A 25844-nucleotide genomic window follows, 5' to 3' on the forward strand; every position below is an offset into this window, starting at 1 on the left:
AGTCTTACTTGTGGCAGTGTGCTGGTCACTGTACCTTGCAATCTCAAGGTTTGGGAGATGGAGCCTAGCAGGTCACTGGAGCTTTCTGGCCAGCTAGGAAAGCCTACTCAGTGAGCATACCATCCAGGCAAGCCTACTCAGTGAGCACGCCATCCAGGCAAGCCTACTCAGTGAGCACACCATCCAGGCAAGCCTACTCCTTGAGCACCACACCAGCAAGACACCTTGTCTGAGAAAGCAAGCTAGGTTGCTTCTGGCTTCCACATACATGGGTAGGCATACATGAACACAGACACCTACACATGCACGCGCGCACACACACACACACACACAGAAAGAGAGACAGACAGACAGACAGACAGACAGAGAGAGAGAGAGAGAGAGAGAGAGAGAGAGAGAGAAACAAAAAGAGAGACAGAGTGCCTATGAGGAAGGGGGCTGTTTATAGGCAGTCAAAGCCCCACACATATAAAACACAGGATAAGGCTATCTCAGTGCTGCAGATAAAAGTTATGTGAGGGAGAATACTCCCTTCAATCCTAGGAATGCCAGTTGATTAGATGTAGAGAGAGGGAGGAACAATACTTATTATTAATAATAATAAAATGACTTTGAACTTCCCCAGACCCCTTTCATCTTGGAATTTCGATTTGCCTATTAAACCCCCTTTTACTTTATCACATCCTATAAAGAAGTAAGATTGCAGCACTTAACCATTTCTGTATTCTCTTTGAGTTTTAAGTAACCATTAATTCTCATTGGAGTTTGTAACCGTTTATTTCTCATTCGAGCTACAATCTCCTCAGCAAGCTAGTATAATTACCCCGTGTATACAGTTAGGGAAACTGAGAGCAGAACAGGACAGGCAGCCAGGACCACACAGTAAGGAGCTCACAGAGGCAAAAACAGAGCCGGCAAAGCTCGACTCTGAAGCTTCGGATGGAAAAATTAAATCAGCCAATTTTCCAATTCTTCCCTCCTGAACAGCTGACTTCACAATACCAACAGCCTTGGAGGGATTTTTTTTTCAATTAATCCAGACGAAAAGGAGTGCCAGATTTGAGTATTTCAGATGCCATTGACAAGGGAAAGGCTCACTGGTAAATCAAGGTGAGTGTGTGTGTGTGTGTGTGTGTGTGTGTGTGTGTGTGTGTTGTGTGCATGTGTGCACACACAGACACACACACACACATGATTACAGGCAACTGCCCAAGTACACGTATGCCTACTTGCATGTGTGGAAGCCATTCCAAATTTTCACAATGGACAACTAAAGATAAATAGCAACGTCCAGGCTGTTTTTCTGTTGACAGTGATGTTATCTGACCCAGCTCAGCGAGGCTGTTTTCTTCCCTATCCCCCTCCCCGTCAAGCCCTGGAGAAAGGCCTGGCCGCATCCTCACTATATTGCAGACTCTGCCTTAGGCCCCAGTGACAACATAAACAACTCTGGGGTGGCATTGGGCATAGCAGGCCTTAGAACCTACTCATTTGATGTTAGGTAACTTAGAATAATTGCTTTAAATATCATATTTTAAAAATGCAAATATTATGCTGGAAAAAGGCAAATCCTTTATCAGGCATCTGTGGTCACTTGACCTTTTCCAAACCCAGAATGTTAGCCTTATTAAAATCCACAGCTTTTCTGCCTCTCCCCAGTGGGAAAGGAGGGGGGGAAGGAAAAGACCTAACCCTTAGACAAGTATTTTATTTAAATTCAGAAGCCACGGAAGTATTTTATTTCCTTTGTGAAGTTTCCAAGTGCCCTTCTGCCCCAGGCAACGTGTACGGGTGAATTTAAGAAGTAGTGAAGGCTAACGTGGCTTGGCTGCCCCCGTCAACAAGGAAAAATCAACATGGCCTGCAGTTGGGAGACATGCCCTCTAAACATGTACTTTAGAAATGAAGCAGGGTCAGATCAGGCCAGGCCAGATCATTGTTCCCAACAACAGTTATCGTCAAAAATGCATAACGTCACAGACACTGCATTAGGAAGAGCTCCTGGCCTCTCTCATATCTCTGTACCCCAAAGACAGATCATGCACTTTGGCATGGTCTTAAGCCACAGAACCGGAAGCAGCCCTTGACTGTTCATCTCAAACTGCAGGCGAAGGATGACTGGCTGTCTGTGCTGAACTGTGCAGTCCTCTCTGAAGTTCAGGCAGGCTTACTTGTGCTCTACCAGTGAAGACAGCAATGAACTATCAGCCTCTGCTTTCTGCAAAGTGCAAGTGGTGTTTCTCCCCTTCCTGGTAGCCTACCAGGAAGAACAGTAGCGGAAAGAAATGTGTGGGCCTTTAGCTTCTCTACAAGCCTCGCCACACACACACACACACACACACACACACACACACCACCACCACCACCACCACCACCACCACCACTACCACCACCAAAATGCTAAAAGAAATGAGTTGTAGAAAATAGAAAATTACTTTCCACATTCAATTAAGCATCATCCTTAAAGCACTTTCAGAGAGAAGAAAAAGAAACATGAGTGAAAGAGAGAGACTGGGGGGTGGGGAGAGATGTGTGAAAGATAGAGACTGGGGGAAGACAGATGAGTGAAAGAGAGAAGGGAGAGAGAGATGTGTGAAAGAGAGAAGGGGAAGAGAGATGAGTGAGAGAGAGACTGGAGGAGAGATTCATGAAAGAAGGGGGAGAGAGATGGGTGAGAGAGACTGAGGGAGAGGGATATGTAAAAGAGTGAAGGGGAAGAAAGATGGGTGAAAGATAGAGACTGGGGGGAGAGAGAGATCTAAATAAAAGGACCCATTGGAAGTCCTCTTAAGGACATATAATTTGCCAAGTAACTGCCAATCAGAAAGTGGTAAAACTTACTCCCCAAGTACAGAACTGAAGAACTGCTAGTTCATTAGAGAAACAGTTCCTGAAATCTCAGTAGAAGGTTAGAAGACTGTTGCTCTAAGGTCGACTTTAAATCTTCCAGGATGGCTCGGGGCAGCTTTCTTTTTTTCTTTTTTCTTGTTCTCTTTTCTCTTTTTTTTTTCAAACAAATCTTTATTCAAATACATCATTGGACCCAACTGTCCCTTGCAATTATGATTCCGACTCAAACTCGGAGCTCCTGTTTTCTCTAGCTGATTGATAGCACTCACATTTCAATGACCGCAGTCAGGCCCCTGCAGTCATTAACACCCCATTAAGATGGGGGAGAATTACTTCCCAACTGTTGTTTCAGTCCATTGGGTTGTGGACTTAACAAAACAGCAAGGCAGTGATTTAGGGAGGGAAGATTCTCTGTAGTGCCAGAGGGGCTAAAACTTCCCTTAAAAACAGACAGCAGTTTTAAATCCCTTATAAAAACCTTATTCATGGAGACACTCTTCAAATATCATCTTAAGAATGCTAAACCCAGAGTTTCTCCTACCTGAACTTATGCATATATTTGGCATGGTTCTTAGTAATATTGACAAAGCTCTGGGTTTTTTTTTTTTCCTTCACTACTCTTTCCTTTACTGGAAGACTGTAATTATGAATAGAAGACTGGCGTTTCTAAGGAAAAGCAATAATAACATGAATATCTAGTTACCTTTGAGGAAACACGCATGACAACCCACGCGTTACAACCAAGCACTGTCTCCATTTTCCCAAGGGGCAGTGGGAACCTCATGGATCTGGAAAATTCAAGTAAGAGTTCATTATTTCTATTTAAAGAGAAAAATGAACAGTCTGACATTTGGAGCCGGACTCTCCCTGAGATTGTTTAACCACCAGAGCTGTCAATGGCGCTCGCATTCCTTCAAGAGCATCCTGTCTAAGAGACAGTGGTGAACTTGTAGCCAAAGACCAATTCACAGACTTTGGGGGCACAGTGCTTCACTTTTCTGTTTGAAGGATTCGCAGGGAGGTGGGAGACACCTCTCTTTAAAGCTGGCTGGCATTTAGCAGCCATGTTGGTTAAACAAACAGAGTGGTGTCATTCAATCCTCAGGCCATAAAGTTTCCACTTTAACTTACAAGTTAAGATTTTTATTGTAATAATAGATACTCACTACTATTGTCTCTGAATTGTTATCTTCCACTGAAATGGGAATCTTAAAATAATATGGCAAAAAGGTAAAAATTTTAAAGAAAACATACATTGTGGTAAGAGAGTGAGACAGAAGTATATGTGTCTTATGCACTTCAGAGAGTGAGAGAGGGGGAAAGGGAGAGGGAGAGGGAGGAGGAGAGCGAAGGGGAAGGAAAGGGAGAGGAAGAGGGAGGGAAAAGAGGGAAGGGGAAAGAGAGATGAGAGAGAGAGAGAGAGAGAGAGAGAGAGAGAGAGAGAGACTTTCCTTAGTAGCACCTATAAATAATGTACCAACCTGTTTTGCCTTGGTTTTAACAGGAGGTAAAAGTTCTTCTAGAGATTTGAAAACCACTAAGTTTAGAAAATTTATATATTCCTACTTGTTTCATCCTCAAAATTACCAAAGTAACCATATTCTCTGCCCCGTCCTGCTGCTTTTGAGTCGATGACTATCAGTCACAAGGTCCAGGTCCTCTATTGCGTTTCTAAAGGCAAGACCTCTGCTCTTGTGCATCAGTTGCTTTGGGTCTATTGAATGCTCCCATCTGCACACAAGCATGATTCAGTTTTGCTTATGTTAATGAAATTCACCATTGATCCGGTTTATGAGCTGCATATCTATGTAACCCCAAACCCCGAGTCCCAGTGGAATGGCATTAGGGAATGGATTCTTGAGAGGCAATTAGTTCATGAAAACGAAACCACCATGATAGAAAAATGTCCTTCCAAGAAGGGAAAGAACCGAGGATCTTTCTCTCAACTGTGTGATACTTGATGAAGGAGCAGCTACCTACTATCCAGGAAGCATGCCCTCGCTAGACGCCAGGTCTGCTGGTGGACTGATCTTGGACGTCCCAGGCTTTAAAACTCAGAGAGATAAAGTCTGCTATTTAAACCACCTAAGCTATGGTATTCTGCTATGGATTCTTAATGAGACGGACGCCATATCTTTTCCTCAGATGTCTCTCTATTCCTCCCATCCAATTCACAGGAAACGTTCTCGGAGCCTTATCGCCCACTCCTTTCTCCCACTGCCTCATTTCTTTTCTGTTCCCACAACCGAATTGATACCGCTGTCACAACGACCACTAAGCTCCGTGATATTGTTTCTGTGATACTCCTCTGACCTCACCCTAATAGGATTCACAGCAGTTTTTAGAATGATGCTTACTTCCTGTCTCTGACAGTCTCCTCCGCTCAGTGATTTTTTTTTTCACCCTACGTCACCGGAAGTGCTTCTCCACCCTTGCTCGACCCTCTGCACTCACGGAGCTTCCAATTTTACAGTGCACCAAAGCTCCCTCTTGTATTTCTGTTCTCATCTCCTAGTGGGAGCGATAAATAATCATTTAAAAAAGTGAAGCAGGTTAAGCAATAATTCATCTTGTTAATAATTCTCTAGCCCTGGAGGCCAAGGTGGCTTGGTGCGTGAGAAGAAAACCATAGAATACCGTCTGTAGATCCTTCTGTGTCCGTGTCCGAAGGGCTGAGATTAAAGGTGAGCACCACCGTGAGGAGTAGAAGAAACTGATGAATGCGTGCTCTTTACAAGAGCATGGCCACATCAAGGACCCCCATGCCTCAGACCCATAGGAGCACCAAAGCCTTCCGTCAGTGAGGCTTAGGAAAGTGGTCCAGCCTTCCTCCCGCTCAAGTACGTGTGTTTAAAAAGAAATTTGACCAATATGCTCAGAAACTATCAGCCACAACTTCCTCCTCCAGGATGACTGCAGCCTGACACTGCTCACTCCCCTTCAGAGACCTCCTACCAAGATTAGCTAACCTCTCCTCCTTATTCATCCCAAGCCCTCAGTTCTCGTGAATGAGATAAGCCGATGAGTTCCCAGGTTGCTGGTGCATCTCCATCTGGGAGCACGGGACACAGCTGACCACAGCTTTTCTGTGTGTGCACTTGTACATCTGTCCCTCCCTCATTCCCTCTTGTCCCAGTCAGGTTTAAGATCGTGATGCTGAGGACTCCGCCCTCTGTCTCACCTGCCCTAGGCAGGGGGATCAGAAGTCCACAGTCATCTTGGCTAAATACTGAATTTAAAGGCAGCCTGGAAGAAGTACCTATGGCCCTGCTTCAGAAACGGAGAGGAGAGGAGAGGAGGGGCGGGGGGGAGAAGAGAAGGAGAGGGAGGTGAGGGGGAGAAAGCACGCTAGGTACAATCAAAACTGAAGGGAAATGTATCCACTGGAGTTTCTTTATTTTAACGTGAATGGTAGGGCATCCATCCCATATACAGTCACCAAACCCAGACACTATTGTGGATGCCAAGAAGTTCGTGCTTACAGGAGCTTGATATCGCTGTCTCCTGAGAGGCTCTGCCAGAGCCTTACAAATACAGAGGTGGATGCTCGCAGCCAACCATTGGACTGAGCACGGCCCCCCCCCCACCCCCAATGGAGGAGTTAAAGAAAGGACTGAAGGAACTGAAGGGTTTGCAACCCCATAGGAAGAACAATATCAATCAACCAGACCCCCCAGAGCTCCCAGGGACTAAACCACCAACCAGAGTACACATGGAGGGACCCATGGCTCCAGCTGCATATGTAGCAGAGGATGGCCTTCTTGGTCATCAATGGGAGGAGAGGCCCTTGGTCCTGTGAAGGCTTGATGCCCCAGTGTAGGGGAATGCCAGGGTGGGGAGGCAGGAGTGGGTGAGTGGGGGAGCACCATCATAGAAGCAGCAGGGGGATGGGATAGGGGGTCTGGAGGGGGGACAGAGAAAGGGGATAACATTTGAAATGTAAATAAAGAAAATATCCAATAACACGAAGGGTGTCAGGACCCTTAGAATCCACTGATTGTCCTGAAGGAGAGAAAAACTTATCTGAGAGCGAATCTAGCCAGGAGTGAAGGAATAGAAGCAGAGAAAGAAGATGGCTGCTGCTGAGCCAGAAAGTGGCCCGCTTTAGAATCCCCCAGAATGGGTATTATGACTTATATGTGTATGTAAGTCAACTCTAATCAACCCAGTGGGGAATCAGTTAGCATACAGAGGAACCTAATTAGGAATCCAAACTTCAGAGCCACTAAGGCATCGGCTTCAAATACTTTCAATCTACCTCTAGATAGCTGGTTAATTTGCATAATGAATATTAGAAATAGATTTCCTTTTGTGTGATGAGCAAGGTTCATGATATCTGAAGAGCAAAAGTGATTGTAAAGAGGCTGTAATTCCCGCCTGAAAGACGGTGGAGAAGCCGAGAAACCTAGTGATTTTCAGCCCTGGTTTCCCCAGGTGTTGGGCCGCTGTGCCTGACCCATCTACAAGTCCGGTGGATAACCAGGTGTTTATAACAACTCTTCCAGTCAGTGGCAAAGGTTTGGGATTAGGGAGCCAACAGAATTTTTACATGAACTGGTTTTATGAATTTTATTGCTATTTTCTAATAAGTGTTACATAAGGAGAAAGTTTCAAACCGAGACTTTCATTCCGTATAGCACCATGTAGAAATGAGGTTATAAAAAGAAGTCTTAAGGGTCATCTATGTGTCAGGATCAGAGATAGCTGTGCGACGATGAAGAAAAAGAAGATGGTGGTGGTGGTGGTGATGGTGGTGGTGGTGGTGGTGGTGGTGGTGGTGGTGGTGGTGGTGGTGGTGGTGATGATGATGATGATAAACACATACCAATTGTATAACTTAGTGTGATTCATGCTGACATTTCCACACATACATATATGATGCATTAATTGTGAGTTGCCATGTCTACCAAAATCGCTGACCACTGTTAAACTGTGAAATTTTTCTTGAGTCTGATAACAGTTGAGGAAAAAGGAAACCAATGAAGGATTAAGTCTGTGAGTAGATGGAGGGTGATGGCATGAACGGAGAGACAGTCGGTGGCTGCCGTTCATTTTTCTTGCTTTGAAAGGAAGAGGAAGAAAGAACAATTTAGAGCAAAGAAAAAAAAAAGGTTAAAGAAAGGGAACGAATCAATCAGTGGCAGAGAGGTCTTAGAACCGAGGGAGGAAGAATAGGTACAAGACTTGGGCGGATTTCTAGTGGTTACCCAGGAACTTTAAGGAAATTGTACCTATTTATTTGTTTGTGAGGTAAAAATCGTTCTCTGAGGACAAGTGAAATGGTAAATAATTCACAGATTTTTAAATTGTTCGAAAAGAACTTGATCAATGAATCAAGTTTAATATTGAGAGTTTGTAAAGTCCGTTATTCCGGAGACATGAAAACTATGATTGTACAGGAGTACAAAGGGTAAAGAAAGATCTCTGACTTCTCAGTGGAAATATATTTTTGCGTTTTCCTGCAGTCCCATTGTGTCCAGTTCTCCGATTGGAGACGGCCATTTAATCTGTTCACTACGGGTTGCCTCACTGCCTCGTGAGGAGAGTGGGGTGTCCCTTACTGCCCAAGCGCCTCAGCAAAGGTTGTGGTCAGGCCGCAGCCACACCCTCGTTTCCAGGGCAACAGGAGGGAAAGGTCACTATGAAGCTTAAAAATTCAAAGTCTCTTTTTAGTGTATTTCTTAAATGAAGGCATTTGGGGAGCAGGGACCTGGTTTTGAGTTTGTTTCAAACAAGCCTTTGTGTTATTGTTATTTTGCAACTGTAACTGAACCTTCTTTACATTTTTTATTTCAAAACCAACATTTTAAGTCATTATCTTTTAGATGGCAGTCATAAGGGAATGAACCTGTTATAAATTGCCGGAGAGCAGAATTTTAGTTGCTACGTTTTTTGCATTAAGTGGAAATAATGCTTAACATACAATAAAACGTTTAGAACAAACGTTTTCTTCTGGGTTTTTTTTTTTTTTAATTCTATATGGATCTCCAGGAAACTAGTGTTTGACAGTGAGGTTATATGCAAAATACGAAGGTCAGAAAGCATGTGAATGAGTCGTACATATGGTCTGGGGTCTGTGTATTATGGAGACTTAGAAATCTGGAGTATTTCATCTTGATGCTAAAGCCTGTGGAATGCTCCGGGTATCCCAGAAGGAATGGGAGGAAACTGGCAGGGCCATCCTTTCCCACCCAGTTTAAGTGACTGAGACAGGGCAATTTTGTTGTAAGAGTCTGCTGGCAATCTGTAGGCCTCGGCTTGCTCCTCTGTGCCTTGCTGAGAGAAAGCGCTCTTGGAAGGGAACCAAGGCGTGCAACTTCTGCTGCTTTGGTTTAAAACTTATACAAGCAAATGACCTCCAGGGCACCAATCCTTTCACCTCAGTAAACATGCCACGTATTGACAAGAAAGAAAAGCCGAAACACATCCCGTTCCTCCTCCCCGCAGCAAGGCAGATACCTGGAGGCTCCAGGCTGACTAAGAGGTGCCTCACGAGTCTCTGCAGGAAGAGAAACGACCTAAAAAAAAAAAAAAAAAAAAAAAGAGAGACAGAAGTCTGAGGCAAAAAAAAAAAAAAAAAAAATTATGAATCCCCAGAAAGCCCAAGTTGCTCTGACTGGAAGGCCTGCTATTCCCACTTGCCCTTGCTACAAAGATAAAGATGGCCCGACAGAAATCGGCATAGGTCGCTAAGAGCCATTTTGTTTTATTTTTAATCTCATGCCAGGATTGTGTGTTTTCTGCCATTTTGCTTTTTAATCCACCCCATCCCAACCTATTGACAAGCAAGTTCTCCCTCAACAACTTGCAATGTCCAGGAATGACTTTTAGAGGCATCTGTGAAATGAGAGCTGAAGGAATTCCCCCCCCACCACACACACACACATAACTTCGTTTACCAGTTTTAATTATTGATTGAAAATTGTTTGCAATGGATGAAAACACACGTCGAAGGCAGAGGGTAAAGACAGCACCATGCAAAACCTGAGAATACTTTCCCCGAGTCATGTGTTCCTTTTAGATGACTGGTACGCATGCTCAGTGCAATTGAGGACACCCAGCAATCCGTAGCAGTGCTTTCGTCTCCGGAAATCTAATACCAAGTCAACTTTGTGGTTTCTCAGGCCCTTATCAGAAAACAGGAGCATGAAAAACAGCATTTGATATATGGCCCCTAGAGAAAGCGGTGAGGCAACCCGGCACCAAATTACAGGAACATTCCAATTATGGATGTTAGACCAAGATTTTAATCAATAAAGCTATGACTTTTACCCACCAGAGATCCATCACTTGGAGAAATACCTGAGCTTGCCTTTAAAACTCTGGGCTGTGTGAGAGGAGAGATGGGGGGAATGAAGGGGGTTGGTCACTCTGTATCTAATCCTGCCATACTTAAAGAAAAGAAGAGAAATTCTCTGGAGAACAAAGTGAGGCGGTCCTCAAAGTGTCTGTATTCTTCCTAATAGAAGGGCAAGAAAAGCTCCTGCCCATGAGGACTTTGTGGCTTTATGTTCTCTCTTTACAAATCCCTTGAAAATGTCAACTTTCACCCATTAAAAGAGCTAGCAGAGGCTTGGCAATGAATCCATTTTTTGGTTGTTTTTTCAACCACCAGCAAATGAGACAAATAAATCTGGAGACCCGAATTTCCCCCCTTCCTTTCCCAGAGGTGGACTGTGATGCTGAGGGCCCCCCATTAAGAATACAATGAAATCTTGACAGGTCATCATTTCACAGTCACAGGGAAAGGTCTTTGCATTACAGAAAGAATGGGGGGCCGGGGTGGGGGAGGTCAGAGCCCAGAGGAAGGTAGAATAGGGAAATCCCACCAAAGCTTCCAGATAAAAGGCAAGGCAGATGAACAGGGGATGTCATTTCGTCAAGCGACCAGTGAGAAGTGACAAGTTTTTTTAATGGGATGAACAGATAAGATGATCCCAGTGCCGGGCTATGAGCAATATTAAAATGTACCCGTTTGCACTACTGTGTTGCCACCGCCTTTAGCTAACTCCATCTTGATGTCTGTCTGTCACATCTACTCCTTTCATGGCAGTACTGTGGAAAACGAAAGAATCAGGGAGTAAAAGAGACATGGGAGACATCCCACAGCCTGCCTTTGTCTGCAAAGAATGCAACATACTCGTGTTGCCATCAGGCCTGAGTGGAAGAATTCAATATGGCAACTTCAGCAAACATTGGCAACAGTGGGGAGAACTAGAGAAAGGGCTTGTGGCACTGCTGAGGGTTGCAGAGATGGAAGGTGAAGACGCCATCCTCTTCCCACTATGCACATTGAGAGCGAATGCAGATAAGCCAACCCCTAGGTTTTCCTGACTATGAATCTTCTTATTCAGCTACCTCTGACTCTAAGCTCCCTTCATGAGAGCCTACAGAAAGCTTCCTCCGAGTGCTTGTTTTTAGCTGAAATGTAAAGCCGTGGACATTTTCCAAAATGCCAATTATCAGACAGTAGTATAGGTGCCACCCTTCCATCACCAGTACCAAAAACAAGGACAAACAAACAACGAACCTCAGAGTTGAAAACTATGCCGTCTGCCAATGTGTGGATGTTCCCTTCCATTTCCCTTCATCACTCATTCACTTAGCAAATATTTATAACAACACAGGAAGGAGGCAGGACTGCTGATTTTCAGCATTTTCATTTTTCTTTCTGAGCTTCTCGTGATTCTCCCCCCCACCCCCCAGTTAGCCAGAGGCAAGCACATAGCCTTGAGGAAAAGTCGATTTTGGATATTTGTTTTTAATTTCTCAAACAGCCTCTGGAGAATCAAAAGGGAGGGCCTGAGGGGAGTCGATGATCAATCTCAAGCCATAAAAAGAGAATAGGAAAGAGAAGAGAGGAGAAAAGCTGAGGCAGGATGGGGACCCCGTGAACTGTGGACAGCTCCAGGCAATGCTGAATGCACCTCTGGTATCCCAGACGGGCAGCACTGAGGAAGAACTGAGGTTGTAATGCTCTTTGGGAAGCTGAAGAATGAGGGATCCTACTAGAAGCCATCTTGGTACTCCTCTGAACTCTCTGTCCCTCTGTCCCTTTCTACACTTGAGCTGACATGCAGGAACTGCTCCCTGCTGTCTTTGCATAGTCTCCAGGCAAGCACTGAATCCTCAAAACACAAAACAGAGCTGTGCATAGCCAGGCAGCAGGAGTGTGGTTGAAAAAGTGAGGGCAGGGGGACCGCTCTACAAAGGCAGGTCCAGAATCGTCCACCCAAGCCCCATGGTGACACAAGATGTCCCACCCAGTGCCAACAGAGCCTGGCTGTGGGATATCTTATGTATCTCTTTGCCCCCTGATTCTTCCATTCACCAGACCTGGGTGCCATCATTTTTTCTGTGTACTCTGAGGACTTAAGACACTGCTGTCCCTATGGGGAATACAGTAAGAGAATAAGCAGAGGCCACCAGGGTGAGCACTGGGTACAGTATCCACAGTGAAACTAAAGACTGTCTTCCAAAGCAGAACTGTCCCCGAGCCAAGTCTCAAAACAGTCACAGCAGTTAGCTATGGAATGGAGTGCATTAGCCTCCTAACATAAGCCATGTAAAACTACCACAAATTTAGAGACTTAAACAACAAAACCTGGGGCTAGGGAGATGACTCGGTCCATAAAAGACCTACCACAAAATGCACAAGGATCTGAGTTCATATTCCCTGGCACCCAGGGAATCCATGCCTATCCTATGTAATTGGCATCATTGGGAAGGTAGAGATAGGCAGAGCTTTGAAGCTCCTTGGCCAGACAGCCTAGCTGAATTGGTGGACTCCAGGTTCCGTGAGAAACCCTGTCTCAAAAACGGAGGTGCAGAGCAATTTAGGATGACCAACAGCAATCTCTGGTCTCATATTTGTGCATATGCATAGACACATGTCAAATGCACGCTGAACACACAGAAACAAAACTGACAGCAACCACAAAATCTTTACAGTAACCAAAGCCAAAAGGCTGGGATGGTTTTACTGAGATAAAGGTGTGGGGAAAGCGACATTCTTTACAGAAACAATAAAAGAAAGGCAAATACTTGCTTCTGGAAGCTGGAGTGTTAGCCCACGGTTCCCTGCTGGTAATGGCATCCCTTCTGCCCCTGCAGCCATCATAGTATCCCCTTCACTAACTCATGTCCTGGTTCCTATAAGGACCAAGGTGGTTACATTGACCCTGTGGACAATCCCAGAAGCTCCAGGTCTCCACACTCAGGAAACAGTATAGATGGAAACCAGTAGTCTCTTTGCTATTTATGCAGCATAATCACAGATTCTGGGTTGAGACAGGAGTGGCCCCTACTGTGCCTTCACAGAAGAGTTCCAGAAAACACAATTGGCCAGAGCAAAACTTCAGGAAAACAAGGACTGAGAAGTAAAACATAGGTTGATAAAACTAAACCCAAAGGCACCGTAGCAGGTGTGATGGCTGGTCATTGATGTCAACTTGGCTACATTTAGAGTCAACTAAAGCCCTATTTCTTCAAAAGCCATTGAAGAGTTTTCACAATCAGATTATTCAATATGAAAACACACACATTAAGCCTGAGTTACATCTCCTTGTCTTCATAACCGGTCATGGAAAATAGAAGCCTTCGCTTTTGTGTGCCTGCCCCCATTGTCACTGATAAGTTTGTCTCCCCTGTTGCTCCAGCCAGATAGATTCTAACACAAACTACAGACCAGCAGCTCTCCAGGAATCTTACTGGGCTTCAGTGCCAGATTGGAAATGCTGAGACACCCAGCCTCATGAACTGCGCAATTCCTGGATTCTCAATCTTTCTGTCTGCAGATAGATATTGTTGACTCCCCCAACCATAGCTTATAAACCAATCTAATAAATCCCTTGTATAACACACACACACACACACACACACACACACACACAATCTCTTTTCTTCCTTTAGGGAACTCTAATACATCAGGACTAGTATGAGAGGATTCAGAAAGGAGAAAGGAAAGGAAAGGAGAGAAGAGGTGAGAAGAGAAGAGGAGAGAAAAGGAAAGGAGAGGAGAGGAGAGAAAAGGAGAGGAAAGAAAGGAAAGGAAAGGAAAGGGACAATTAGAGGAGTCAAGATAGATCCAAAAGTAGGCATGATGTCTGAAGATCTTCATATCATCTGTCAATACACAGAAAGATCCACTCTGAAAGAGACACTAATTAGTGTACTAGACAGGTTGTCTTGGATAGAAGATGTCATATAGCCTATGTCATCAACCATCCCCAATGCTGGAGAAATATTGGCATGATCACAGTCATGTTAGCAGGAATGGAAAATATGATAGCCTGATCCCTGGCTCTCTGTTTACTAATGCTCGGCTAGTTAATATTCTAACTCAACACAGTGGCAACAACAAATATTAAACTACAGCCTCCCCATGGCCCTATCCCCAGCAGAGATAAAACACTGCTTGCTGACAAGCCAGATTCCATCTACCTCTTCCACAGGGGCAGCACAATAGACTTGATAGAAGAGGTTCAATATTATGGACTTGTACTAAAGAATATTTTTCCCCCTCAAGGGAAAATGCCATATAGGGAAACTCAGTGTTGGTTTCTGTTGTGGATGGAAATTCTTCTTGCCTGGAATTTGAATGGAAGGTGAGAATAGACAGCGGGTTTTGCTCTTCACTCTAAGTTACTGCTTAGTTCCTATGGGTTTCCTGAGCCAAGGATCTATCTAATAAAGGAGTCATTTTCTTAGGAAACTCATTTCTCTAAAAGACAAGGCAAGAGACAAGGGCAGTGGGTATAACTTGTGATGAGCATGGAGACCCTTAGGATAAAGGTCTGAGGGTAGAGCCTCCCATCAGATATGCACCAAAGTGAGCTAGGCCCCTGGGGCAGAGGGTTCAGAACGGATGAAAAGGGGGGAGATAATGAATCTCAGAGTTGATTCTCTGAGACCAAGGACTATGAGAAGACCTGAAATTCACCCTACAGACATCACTTTAGCAATTGGAATTCTAGGGGACTCATTCCCAAAGGTTTAAATTTAATATATAAGACAAGTGCTTTGAGCAGCACCTCCTTTCAGAACAGCTGGGTGTGTTGTCTGCTGGCAGGCCCACAGCAAAGTCCTTCCCCAAGGACTGCCCTCAGCTGTAAGAACCAAGTATGTCCAAAGTTACACCCATATTAAATCACCAGTCACTGGGGGTTAAAAAAAAAAAATCACACATGAACTCCTTGTCGCCTTTCAGGACACCTCAGAAGAACCATCCCCATTGGAGGGCACCACAGGAACTGGCTGAAGGCTCTATTGCAACAGTACTACAGTATCTTTTCTCCCAGTGTACAACCGGAGTCTGACCTCCCTCCCCCACCCAGCGCCCATTAAAAGTGTCATTCCTAACCTCACGCCCAATAAACAAGCTCCACACAAATCGAGTTCCAGAGTTTGCTTCCCATGGAATCTAAATTATACTTGGCTTCTTTTTCAGTTTTGGCATGATTCAATCTATTATAAAACTTTCTGTACATTTATAGCATGGTATAAATAAAAGTCCCAATTGCATAAGCTGGAATACTTCATACAGTTGGTATTATAAACAAGACCAAGTCACTGAGCCTTGCGGTTATCATTTTTAGGTTAGTCTAAAGCTAGTTACATGCCAACAAAACACAACACACATACAAGAACTCCAAATAACAAGATATATTCTGTCTAGGTCACAACCAAAAGTATTTCAGAAAAAGCTTATTTTCTGCATGCCGTACACTTCTGCACATTTTCCAGGATAGGATTAATGTCCACTTCTGTGTGCCACTCTGTATCTCTCTGGGATTTGCTGTACACATGGCAGCTCCAATTGCAGAGAGGAAACTTTTGCTCTATGATTTTGTACTTCTATGTTACAAATGTTTTTTTAAAAAACTACATCTTTAAAATGTGTTTTTGCTATAGAATGATGCTTCAGACTGAACTGTAGTGGATGGTGTCTCAGGTTAGAGATAAGAATTCAGAGACCAGATGTGTTTTTCTAGAGTCAACTTGAGAGATGACTCTATGTCACTCTAACCTGAATGTCTTCAGTTTCTCACATTTTCAAAAGTGGCATAGACTAACATTTTTACATCATCAGTGTCCTTGACCTTGTTTTGATGGCTACTGCAATCTCTGTTTAAATGTGCCATAGGCTTTTCTCAAAGGTGTCACACTCAAAATGTGAATCTTTCCATTTTGTTCTCTTTGCCAATGGTGATTTTTATTCAGTCTTAGAAATTAATGTCACCATTTACTTTATTGATCAAGTCAAACCTGTATTTGACTCATTGTTTCTCCACTCCCAAAATAATCCATCACCAGGCTCTGTCACCTGTCTCCAATGCACCCCAAAACAGCCATTGCTATCCATCATCACTGTCTATATCCTTGCTGAGCTCCATCTGTTATGTCCTACCATAACCTCCTGGTTGGTTTTCCAATGTCCATTCCAGCCCCTTTCAGGACACGTAACCATCAGAGATCAAGAAATGTTGTAATGTAAAGCAAAACACATTACAATTCCACTTAGTCCCTAATGCTTCCCATTGATCATGCAATGAAATAAAGGTTCCTTATCATGGCTCACAGACTCCCTTCTCTGTCCTTCCTCTTCCCAGGTTCATGTCACATTATATCACGTCATCTTTGCTCTCCAACCTCAGACACTTTGTCTTCAGTTGCTGTTGTAGTTTTTGATCAAATGTGCCAGTTTCCTTTCTATCCTGAAACACCTGCTCTGTTCTGTCAGTCTGAGAGGTTCTGGCCCACTGCTTCCTGTCATCTGCTAATGCAATCAATAAGGTCTTAGCTCAACTCTCATCTCCAAGAGATTTCCCCCAATCAGCATGAAAATAGACTGAGGCACTCCTCTTCCCAGGAACACACTCGTTGATTATCCTATTTAGTTCCTGGACTCTGCTTACTGTTATTTATCCTAACTCATTGACTACTTTCTCTTCATGGGACATAAAAACAGAACCTTATCCGGCTTCTTACTGTTGACATATTAATATTTTATTGTACCTGTACCATATGCAGTGCTCAGTAGAGATCTATTAAATAAATATACCAAAAGTTACAAACAAAATAATATAAATATGAAATGTTAAATGTGAAATGAATATGTTTGTGGTATAGCAAATATAATACATATGCATAATACAAGTTTGTAGTTTTATTGCTTCATGAAAACATTGCAAAATATATAGAATGGGCTTTATATCTAACACAATGCATATTAAAGATGAAACAGTACTCCGTAGCTCCAGTTATTAAACAAGCACACATCAAAACAACAATGGGAAATCACTTCACACTTTATAGAATGGATAATATCGAGAAGACAAAAGACAACAATCACTAGTAAGGACAAGGCTAAAAGGAAACTTGTACAGTGTTAGTGAGAGTGTATCTGTACAGCCATTGTGTAAAATGGTATGGAAATATCTCAAAAACAAAAAGCAAAACTACCATATCATCCTGCAGTGGTACGACTTTCTTTTTGAGGCAGGGTCTCGTGTATTTCAGGCTAGCCTCAAATTCTCTATGTAGCCAAAGGTGGCCTTTGACTTCTAATCCTTTTAACTCAATGTCTTGATGCATACATAATCAAAGAAATGACAGCAATATCTCAGTGTTATCTTCAATCCATTGTGCATTGTAGTGTTGTACACAGTGGCTAATAGATTAATATGTCTATGGATAGATATCTAAGGAAATATAAGACAGAATACACACACACACACACACACACACACACGGCCTTTTAAAAGAAAGAAATTCATGATGCATTGATCTTATGGTGACAAACAGAGCTACCTTCCAAAGGAAGGAAATTCCATCACTTACAGTATCATGAATGAACCCGAAACATTGTGCTATGCAAAGTAGGTCAAAGAAATACTGCCTGTTCTCATTAATATGTGGAATCTAGAAATGCTGCAGTCATAGAAACAGAAAGGACAACAGAGATTGCCATGTAAGAGGGGCATGGCAACAATGAAGATAGGTTGGCCAGAAGGTATGAAGATTTAGGTAAGAAGGTTGTGTAAACTCTAGAGGCCTTATGCACAACCTGATGACACTGGTTAACAATGTTACACTGCATTTGAAATTTTCCAGGAATAGAACTAAAGTTTTCTCATCACATAAAAAAAAAAAAGCATAGAAGATATGTTAATTAGTTAGCATGAGACATTTTGCAATGGACATGGATCAAAGCTTCATACTATGTACTTAAGTATCTTGAATATTTACTTGTCAATTATATCTCAGTACAGATTTGTAAAGACATCTATGAAAAGCACAGATTTTAGGCTTCTTGGAGGTTTTCTTTTCATACAAACTTGGATACATTACAAACTTGATCTTTGCAATTCTGAGACAGATACATTTTCTCACATTTTAAGTGTCTTTGTGTGTTGGCAATCCACAGGGTTAATCTAATTTAATGATGTTTCTTATACTCCACATCTTAGGTTCAATATTAAGTATCTGCTGAGTGAGTGCCCTGCCTTGTAAACAGGGCAAAGGCGTGGGACTAAGAGGCAAGCAGAGGCAGAGGCAGGATCACAGAGGAGCTTCACCGTGATGGGTTACCTCACTCGGCCAGCAAGAAAAGGGACAGACCCCTGACTATGATCTCATTAATACCAAGCTCTGACAACCAATTTAAGTGATATCTGGGTTAGAAAGAAAAACCAATGTAACTGAGACTTCAACATTGCAAATGAAAAAAATCTCCTAAATTATAAATTAAAATTTTTGCACATAATTACAGCTCTCTCTTTGAGTAGTTTTAATAGCCTTGGTGGTGTCTCTGAGATTCCCCATCTATATATCCTCTAATTTGTTCGACTTTATTTTTTTAAGTGAGAAAAGCCACTAGTACTTAATTTTCATATTCAGTCAATGTTAGCACCTAAGAAGTGTAGAGTAGATTCAAGTTCACACCTCTTCCGCTGCTATTAGTTAGGTGAGGAACATTTAATTAAAGCAGTGAGATTTAATAATTTCTCAGAGTCTTCTTATCTGTGATCTGAACACACTTCAGGCCTAGAGCTAAAACTAAATCCCAGGGTACCAGAAGGAATCAGAAATAGCTTTCCTGGTTTCCATCATTCCAGCACCCCTAAGTGGCCAGCAAGAAGTCGGGACAGGTAAGTTCCCAAATGAACAAAGAAACTCAATACAGTCTCTTGACCTTAGGGTCATTATGGAACTCCCTTGCCTGTGTCCTTGGTGAGTCAAATTTCTAATGCCTAGTTAAGGTTTAAGAATCAAAGAATACTATTAAAAAAAAAAAAGCCAATGGTAGCATGCTTCTACCACTCTTAAGATTCCATTTAAGCGGCTAACTCAACTCTCTTTTTGAGTGCCAGTAACAAGCAGGATCTTGCTCTACATAATAAAGATCAGTAAGTCGTCAAGGCAGCAGGGCCTGGAATCTTGTATTCTCATTTCCAAAGTTAAGAATGAAAATGCTAAGTATTAACGTAATATTTTTTATGTAGCAAGCTCTATTCCACATTAATTTTACACGTGTTCATTCTTTAAACCCTCACAAGAGCCACCCAGCATGACAGTTGCTTCCATGGGCTAGGACTGACTTCTTCAGTTGTTGAGACTTAAAGCCTGCATCTCAAGTATGGCTCTGCAATGCTTCTTCTACACTATGTCACTTCTGACTGCTGAGTTATAAGGTGGACACCCGGCAGAAGTCCTCCCCTTCCATCACATGCATTTTGAGTAAATAAGACAATCAAAAAGTCATAGTTTCAGATAGTGACCAGAAGCGCAGTGCCTGTAAGAACAACACATGTGGGACCATCAAGAACATCTCTAGGGAGAAGATAGAATAAGAACTGAGTGATGGAGAGGAAGGCCTGTGTTTGCAACTTCAGGACCAGTGTGTATAAAAGTTCATGAAACAAGGAACCTGTGAGCATCTTGGGGCAAGCTCTGCACAGTGAGAGACAGAGAGCAGCCTGAGGTCAGACCAGAGACAACACTGGACTGCTCCACTTCCTGATCCCTGGCCAGGTTGTGGAGAACAATGTAGGTCATAACAACAGGTGGGGGGTTTATTTCCAGAGCAACAAGAGCCACTTTAATTTAATAAAGACACAATTTAAGCTTATAAAAGACTCTAGGTGAAGTGGGGGGTAAGATAAATAGAAGTCTCTAATTTAGTATACTTGGCACTTTTCTTGATTTGTTCATTAATTAATTTTCATTTTCTCGTGTTTGCATCATCTAAAATAAGCTTAAAAGTGGGTGGGCCTGTTATCATTCTGCCCACACGTTTCCGGCATATGCTCATTAGCAGAAATGCTCCACCATGGAACTGGAGAGCAACTGCTCTGAACCCTACAAAGAATTGTAAACAGAACCAATTCCAACTGTGGAGGAGTGAATACTAAGGAAGGACAAATGGCTTCACGAGCGGTAATGAGGCTCTCCTTCCGGATGCATGGGGACCTGACTTCTCTTGAAGGTCACTTGTCTATACACTAGGGACAGACTACTCTATTTGACTGTTTTTATTTTGTTCTTCCTATCATGAGGTTTCATAGCTATTTGGAGGAAATTCTACAGACACATAACTCACAGCACACAGCACTGGCCAATCAGGACAGATATAACAGGACTGGGGCTAGGGTCTGGATCCTCCATTCCTAAGAATTACACCTTGTGTTGGTATATCATGAAGAGCGCCAGGGTGTAGGCAAGGACCACAGCGGTCAAGGCAGGTGGTCACAGAAGGCTCCTCAAAGTAAGAGATACTTAAACATCTCCTCTGGTGGTCGGAGTATTTTTACTGTGTATGTTGCCCTTCCTCCCAGACCCTCTACAATAATTCAACAATCAGGCTTCTGACGGGGCGTACCCAGGAGAAATAGGCCCAACTGATTTCACACAATGTTGGGTCAGTTCCCCTAATACGTGGGCTGTTTGCACTAGAACAGTAAACGCCATGGCTGGAACATGCCCCTTGCTCTGAAGGAGCAGGCTGACTCTCACAACACATCTCTTTTTGTTAGAGTAGCTGCCTAGGCTGGAGCAGCTCTGTGAGTAGATCCCCACCCACCTTAGTCTGGTCAGCCATGAACCAGACTGTTGTCCTAATGCAGACACCAAGTTACAGCACAATGGAGGAGAGCTTGCCAGCAAATGCTAGGTGATTGGCCAACAGCCTAGTAATAGAGGCATTGTATTACAGACACTCATGGCTATTATTCTTCAACACAGAGCACTGCAGCATCTACCTTGGAAAGCATATAAGAACCACATGTTTATCTCAAGGAGAAATGATGAATACCATACCTTGATCTGAGATAATTAGTAAAAAAAAAAAAAAAAAAAAAAAAAAAAGGAAGGAAAAAATTCTAATGAACTTGAGTTCCCTAGGTTTATACAAAAATCTTTTAACTGTGTAACTTTTCAATTGACCTTAACTGAATCTAATGCTAATAAATATATAAAACTCAATAAAACATTTCTAATCTACAAAATAGCAAGCAAATTGGGATGATCTTAGACCATCCTCGTGATGATATCTCATAACAGCATCGCAGTATGTAGTTCTGACTTATTTAGTCTTTTGGGGGAGGGCAGGAGATTCCCTCCTTGTTGATGGTGATTTTTTTTTCCTGCAAGAAAGAACTGATGGGCCATCAAAATGGTTTACTAGGTAAAAGAATGGACTGCCAATACTGACTACTTACCCGCACGTTGGAAAAAGAGATCTGAACACAAGCACTTGTCTTCTGACCTCTACATATGGGTGGTGACATAGCCACCTACATGCACAGACACACGAGTAGGCGCACAAACGGGGACACACAGAGACATCAACATGCAGATACAGGGACAGAAAATAAATTAAAATGCAGCAGAAATTTTAAACAGACAACATTATATTACCCCAATTTTCACATTTTTTTAAAAAATCTCTTTATCTAAAGAAAAAACAATAGAGCAAAGTCCAGTTTGTTTTTAGAACACTGTGGCAAACTTAATATATTATTTAAACACTTATTATTATTATTATTATTATTATTATTATTATTATTATTATTATTATTAAAGGGGTGACTTAAGATATAGCTGAGAAGTTAAGAATACTGGCTGCTGACTTTTGCCTACTCTTGGATCCTTTTTCTCCTCCAACTTGCCTTGTCCAGCCTTGACCTGAGGGTTGGTGTTTAGTCTGGTCGTGCCTTGTTATGCCGTCTTTGGTGACATCACTGGGAAGCCTGCTCTTTTCTGAGGGGAAAGAGAGGAGCACTGGATCTGGGGGAGAGGGGAGGTGAGGGAGGAGGAAAGACTGGGAGGGATGAGGGAGGGGATATTGTATACTAGCTGCTCATATAGAGGACCCAGATTCAATTCCCAGCACCGACTTGGTAGTTTATAACCATCTCTAACTCCAGTCACAGGTGATCCAATGCCCTCTTCTGGCCTCTTTAGGCACATGGTGCAGAGACACATACAGTAAGAACCCTGCTGCACATAAAAATAGAAACTAAATGAGAAGATTCACAGCCATGCCACACAGTGCCGGCTGGGGAAGACACCCAGAGGTGCACCAGCTGTGTGCCCCCCCCACACACACAGCAGGAGCCATTACACAAGTATGAACTAGACAGATGGGAGAGGAAGAGAAGCAGAGCAGTGTGAGCATTATGAGGAGAGGTGGAACGGGAGACACGAGGGTGGAGAGGAAAAGCAGGTAGTCAGGCTGCTGCCTGGGACCATGTTGATGTCCAGGGGCTGTGCAGAGACGGCCCTGCCCCTCGCTGACTACAGCACTCTGGAGAATTGTCCACATCTCTCACAGACGGCAGCCCTCGGGAGACTGGGTCTTGCACCTCACTTGGACAGCACAGTAGAGCTGACTCTGGTGGCATGGGTGCAAGTGAGCCGCCTCAAGGACATGAGAGTAGGGGAGGTGGCCCCGCACCTTGCCAGCCATAGCATTGAGTGAGCTAGCCCGGAGAGTGCTGGAGAGCTCTCCTGGTGGTGTGGGTGCAGGAAAGCTGGCAGGCTGACCAACTCAACTACCACCCAGGCTCAGACACAGGGCTTCGAGTTGGCCCACCCCAACATCTACCTCATCTATGAAGTGCTGGAGCATGTGAAGGGGCTTGTCAGGCAGAACCAAAGCTGCAGGATCTCCATGGCACAGAGCAACAACAGGAGATCCAAGAGGACTCCCACCGAGAATCCAGTACGGATAATGTAAGAGAAGCCAGAGGCCTCAAACCAAACCAAGGGCTCATTGCGGTGAACATTTGTAAGTGAAGATGTGTGGACAAAATGGTATAGTGTGGGACACACTGTGACACTACAGCTCCCACGATGGGATAGGAAGATGAGTGGGATTGTGGTACATGATGTGACAGGCACAAAGAATCAATAAAAAGTTTAAAAAAAAAAGAATTAAATCACCTTTCAAGAATCTCATTGTTACTAAGGTGAGTGTCCATTAGTATGTGTATATATCTCTATATAATATTGTTTTATTTAAGTCATCATAAATAGTCTTTTTTAGGAATACTATTTGGTTTTTATTTATTCTTTGAAAACTTCACACATGTATTTTGATCAGATTCACCCTCCTTCCTCCCTCCAAAGCACTATGGCTCCTACCCAACACATCTTCCTCCTTTCTGACTCATGGCCTCCTTTTTTATTGAAAATAAATTATTCTTTCTCACATAATATATCCTGGCTATGGTTCCCCTCCCTTTACTACACCCAGCTCCTCACCCATCAAGATCTACTCTTTTCTGTCTCTCACTAGAAAATAAGTATGTTTCTAAGAGATAATAAAAAAAAATATAGTAAACAAAACAAAAACTAAATATCAGAATTGGACAAAACAAACAGAATGAAAAGAACCACCTCCAAAAAAACCAACCAAACAAAACAACAACAACAACAACAACAACAACAACAACAACAACAAAAACTCACTTGTTTGCACACTCAGAAATTGAGCTGGAAGCCATAATACATATGCAAAAAAAAAAAAAATCTGTAGGATAAGAAGTGAAATGTGTGTGTGTGTGTGTGTGTGTGTGTGTGTGTGTGTGTGTGTGTGCATTAAAAGTGAGGAGCCCTGTCATGACATTGTGAGAATAGGAACCTCCAACAAAGCCATCCCATCCTATTTCTGTTGCCATCTACAGCTGGGCACGCAGCCTGCCATTGAAAGTAGTTTGTTTCCCTAGTGAGTCTCCCTTGGAGAAAACGAAATTTTCATTTGCAAGTGCTTTTCAATTGGAGACCACATCTGGGTTAGGGGTAGATAGAGTTGGCTGTTCATTTCTCTTTTAAGCCGTAGAGTCTGAATGCAGACCTATGCAAACCTGGGTTCTGTACGTTCATATGTGCACTGATCATGTTGATTTAGAGAGCCTTGTTCTGGTGTCCTCGATCCTCTCTGGATCTTCTGCTCTTCTGACTCCTCTTCCATGGGATTCCCTGAACTCTGACAGAAAGAATTCAATGGGGATATTCCATTTAGGTTTGATTGCTCCAAAGTTTTTCACTCTCTGTATAATATATGGCTGTGGGTCTCTGTACTTGTTCCCATCTGCTGAAGGAGGTAGCTTTTCTGATGGTGGCCAAGTGAGGCACTGATTTTTGAGTATAGAAGAATGTCATTAGGAGTCATTTTATTCCTATTTATTTTTGTTCTTTCTGTTTTTAATTTTTAGAACAGTAGTATTTGGTCTTCCCCTAGGTTCTGGGCTATCTAGTCTCAGGTTTTTGGTCAGCCAAACAGTGTCGGATATGAGTTCTATCTTATGGAGTGGGCCTTGAATCAAATCAGTTATTGCTTGGTTACTCCCAAAAGCTTTGCAACACAGCTACATTAGCATATCCTACAGGCAGGCACCACTGTACAAAAGGTTTGTAGCTGGTTTGGTGTTTACATTTCTACTTTGGTAACATGCAGACTTCCTTCCTGCACCAAAGACACTGCCATGGAAGGGTTAAGATTCTATGCATGAACTGGCTTGATTTCTCTATGTTCAATAAGATGTGTGGACGTTGCCTTCAGCAACAGGGCTACGCTGTCAGTTTGTAGAGAGCAAACTATAGCCTGATCACAGTCTAGATTATTTGGGAATTTCCAGTTGACCTCTTTGGACAACAACTCAATTATATGTAACCCAAGCTCATTATTGCAAGCTTCACTAGATGACAAGAGATGGCCTGTTGGGGCTCAGTCTCCTCTGCCTTTTGGCGATTTCATTAGATCACCTTCATATATATACATATATGTGTATATATGAATATGTATATATATATGTATATATGCATATATATATATACATATATATATATATATAGGCTTGTAAACTGTATTAGGTTCCCTAACAACCCCTCAATGGCCTTTAATTTTAGTTGTCCCTCTCTATATTCCCTCCCTCATTCCCACTGCCCTCCCCTTCTTCTTCCTCCTCACTCCTCACTTAATCCTCCAACTCTAGCCCCACCCATCAAAACGTGACTATCTATTTTCCTTTCCTAGGAAGATGTATCTGTATCCCATGGTTCCTTATTCTATACCTAATCTCTGTGGCTTTATTAATTGTAGCATAATTATCATTGATTTAATAGCTAATACTCACATATGAGAAAATACACACCATATTTGTCTTTCTGGGTCTGGGTTACCTCATTCAGGATGGCTCTTTTCTGCTTCTACCCATTGACATGCAAATTTCATAGGTTTTCTTCCTTTCTTAACATCAGAGTAGTATTCCATTGTGTAAATGTATCACATTTTTCTTTGTCCATTTTTCTGTCAAGGGACATCTAGGTTGATTCCAGTTGCTCACTGTTATGAGGAGACCAGCAATGAATTATGTTGAGTAAGTGTCACTATGATAGGATGGAGCATCCTTTGGGTATATACTCAGGAGTGATAAAGCTGTATCTTTAGGTAAATAGATCCCCATCTTCTTAAGGAAGATGCCACACTG

At 42.8% G+C, this 25844-nt stretch overlaps 1 long non-coding RNA gene across 1 annotated transcript; it reads left to right on the forward strand.

Annotated features, from left to right (window-relative positions):
• The first annotated feature begins 1035 nt into the window (after positions 1–1035).
• LOC116089340 lies at positions 1036–15241 on the forward strand. Its single transcript, XR_004118291.1, has 2 exons — positions 1036–1110; positions 15059–15241. It is a non-coding gene; the product is annotated as an uncharacterized LOC116089340 (long non-coding RNA).
• Positions 15242–25844: the final 10603 nt, after the last annotated feature.

This window comes from Mastomys coucha, unplaced genomic scaffold (assembly GCF_008632895.1).
Source record: "Mastomys coucha isolate ucsf_1 unplaced genomic scaffold, UCSF_Mcou_1 pScaffold14, whole genome shotgun sequence".
NCBI lineage: Eukaryota > Metazoa > Chordata > Mammalia > Rodentia > Muridae > Mastomys > Mastomys coucha.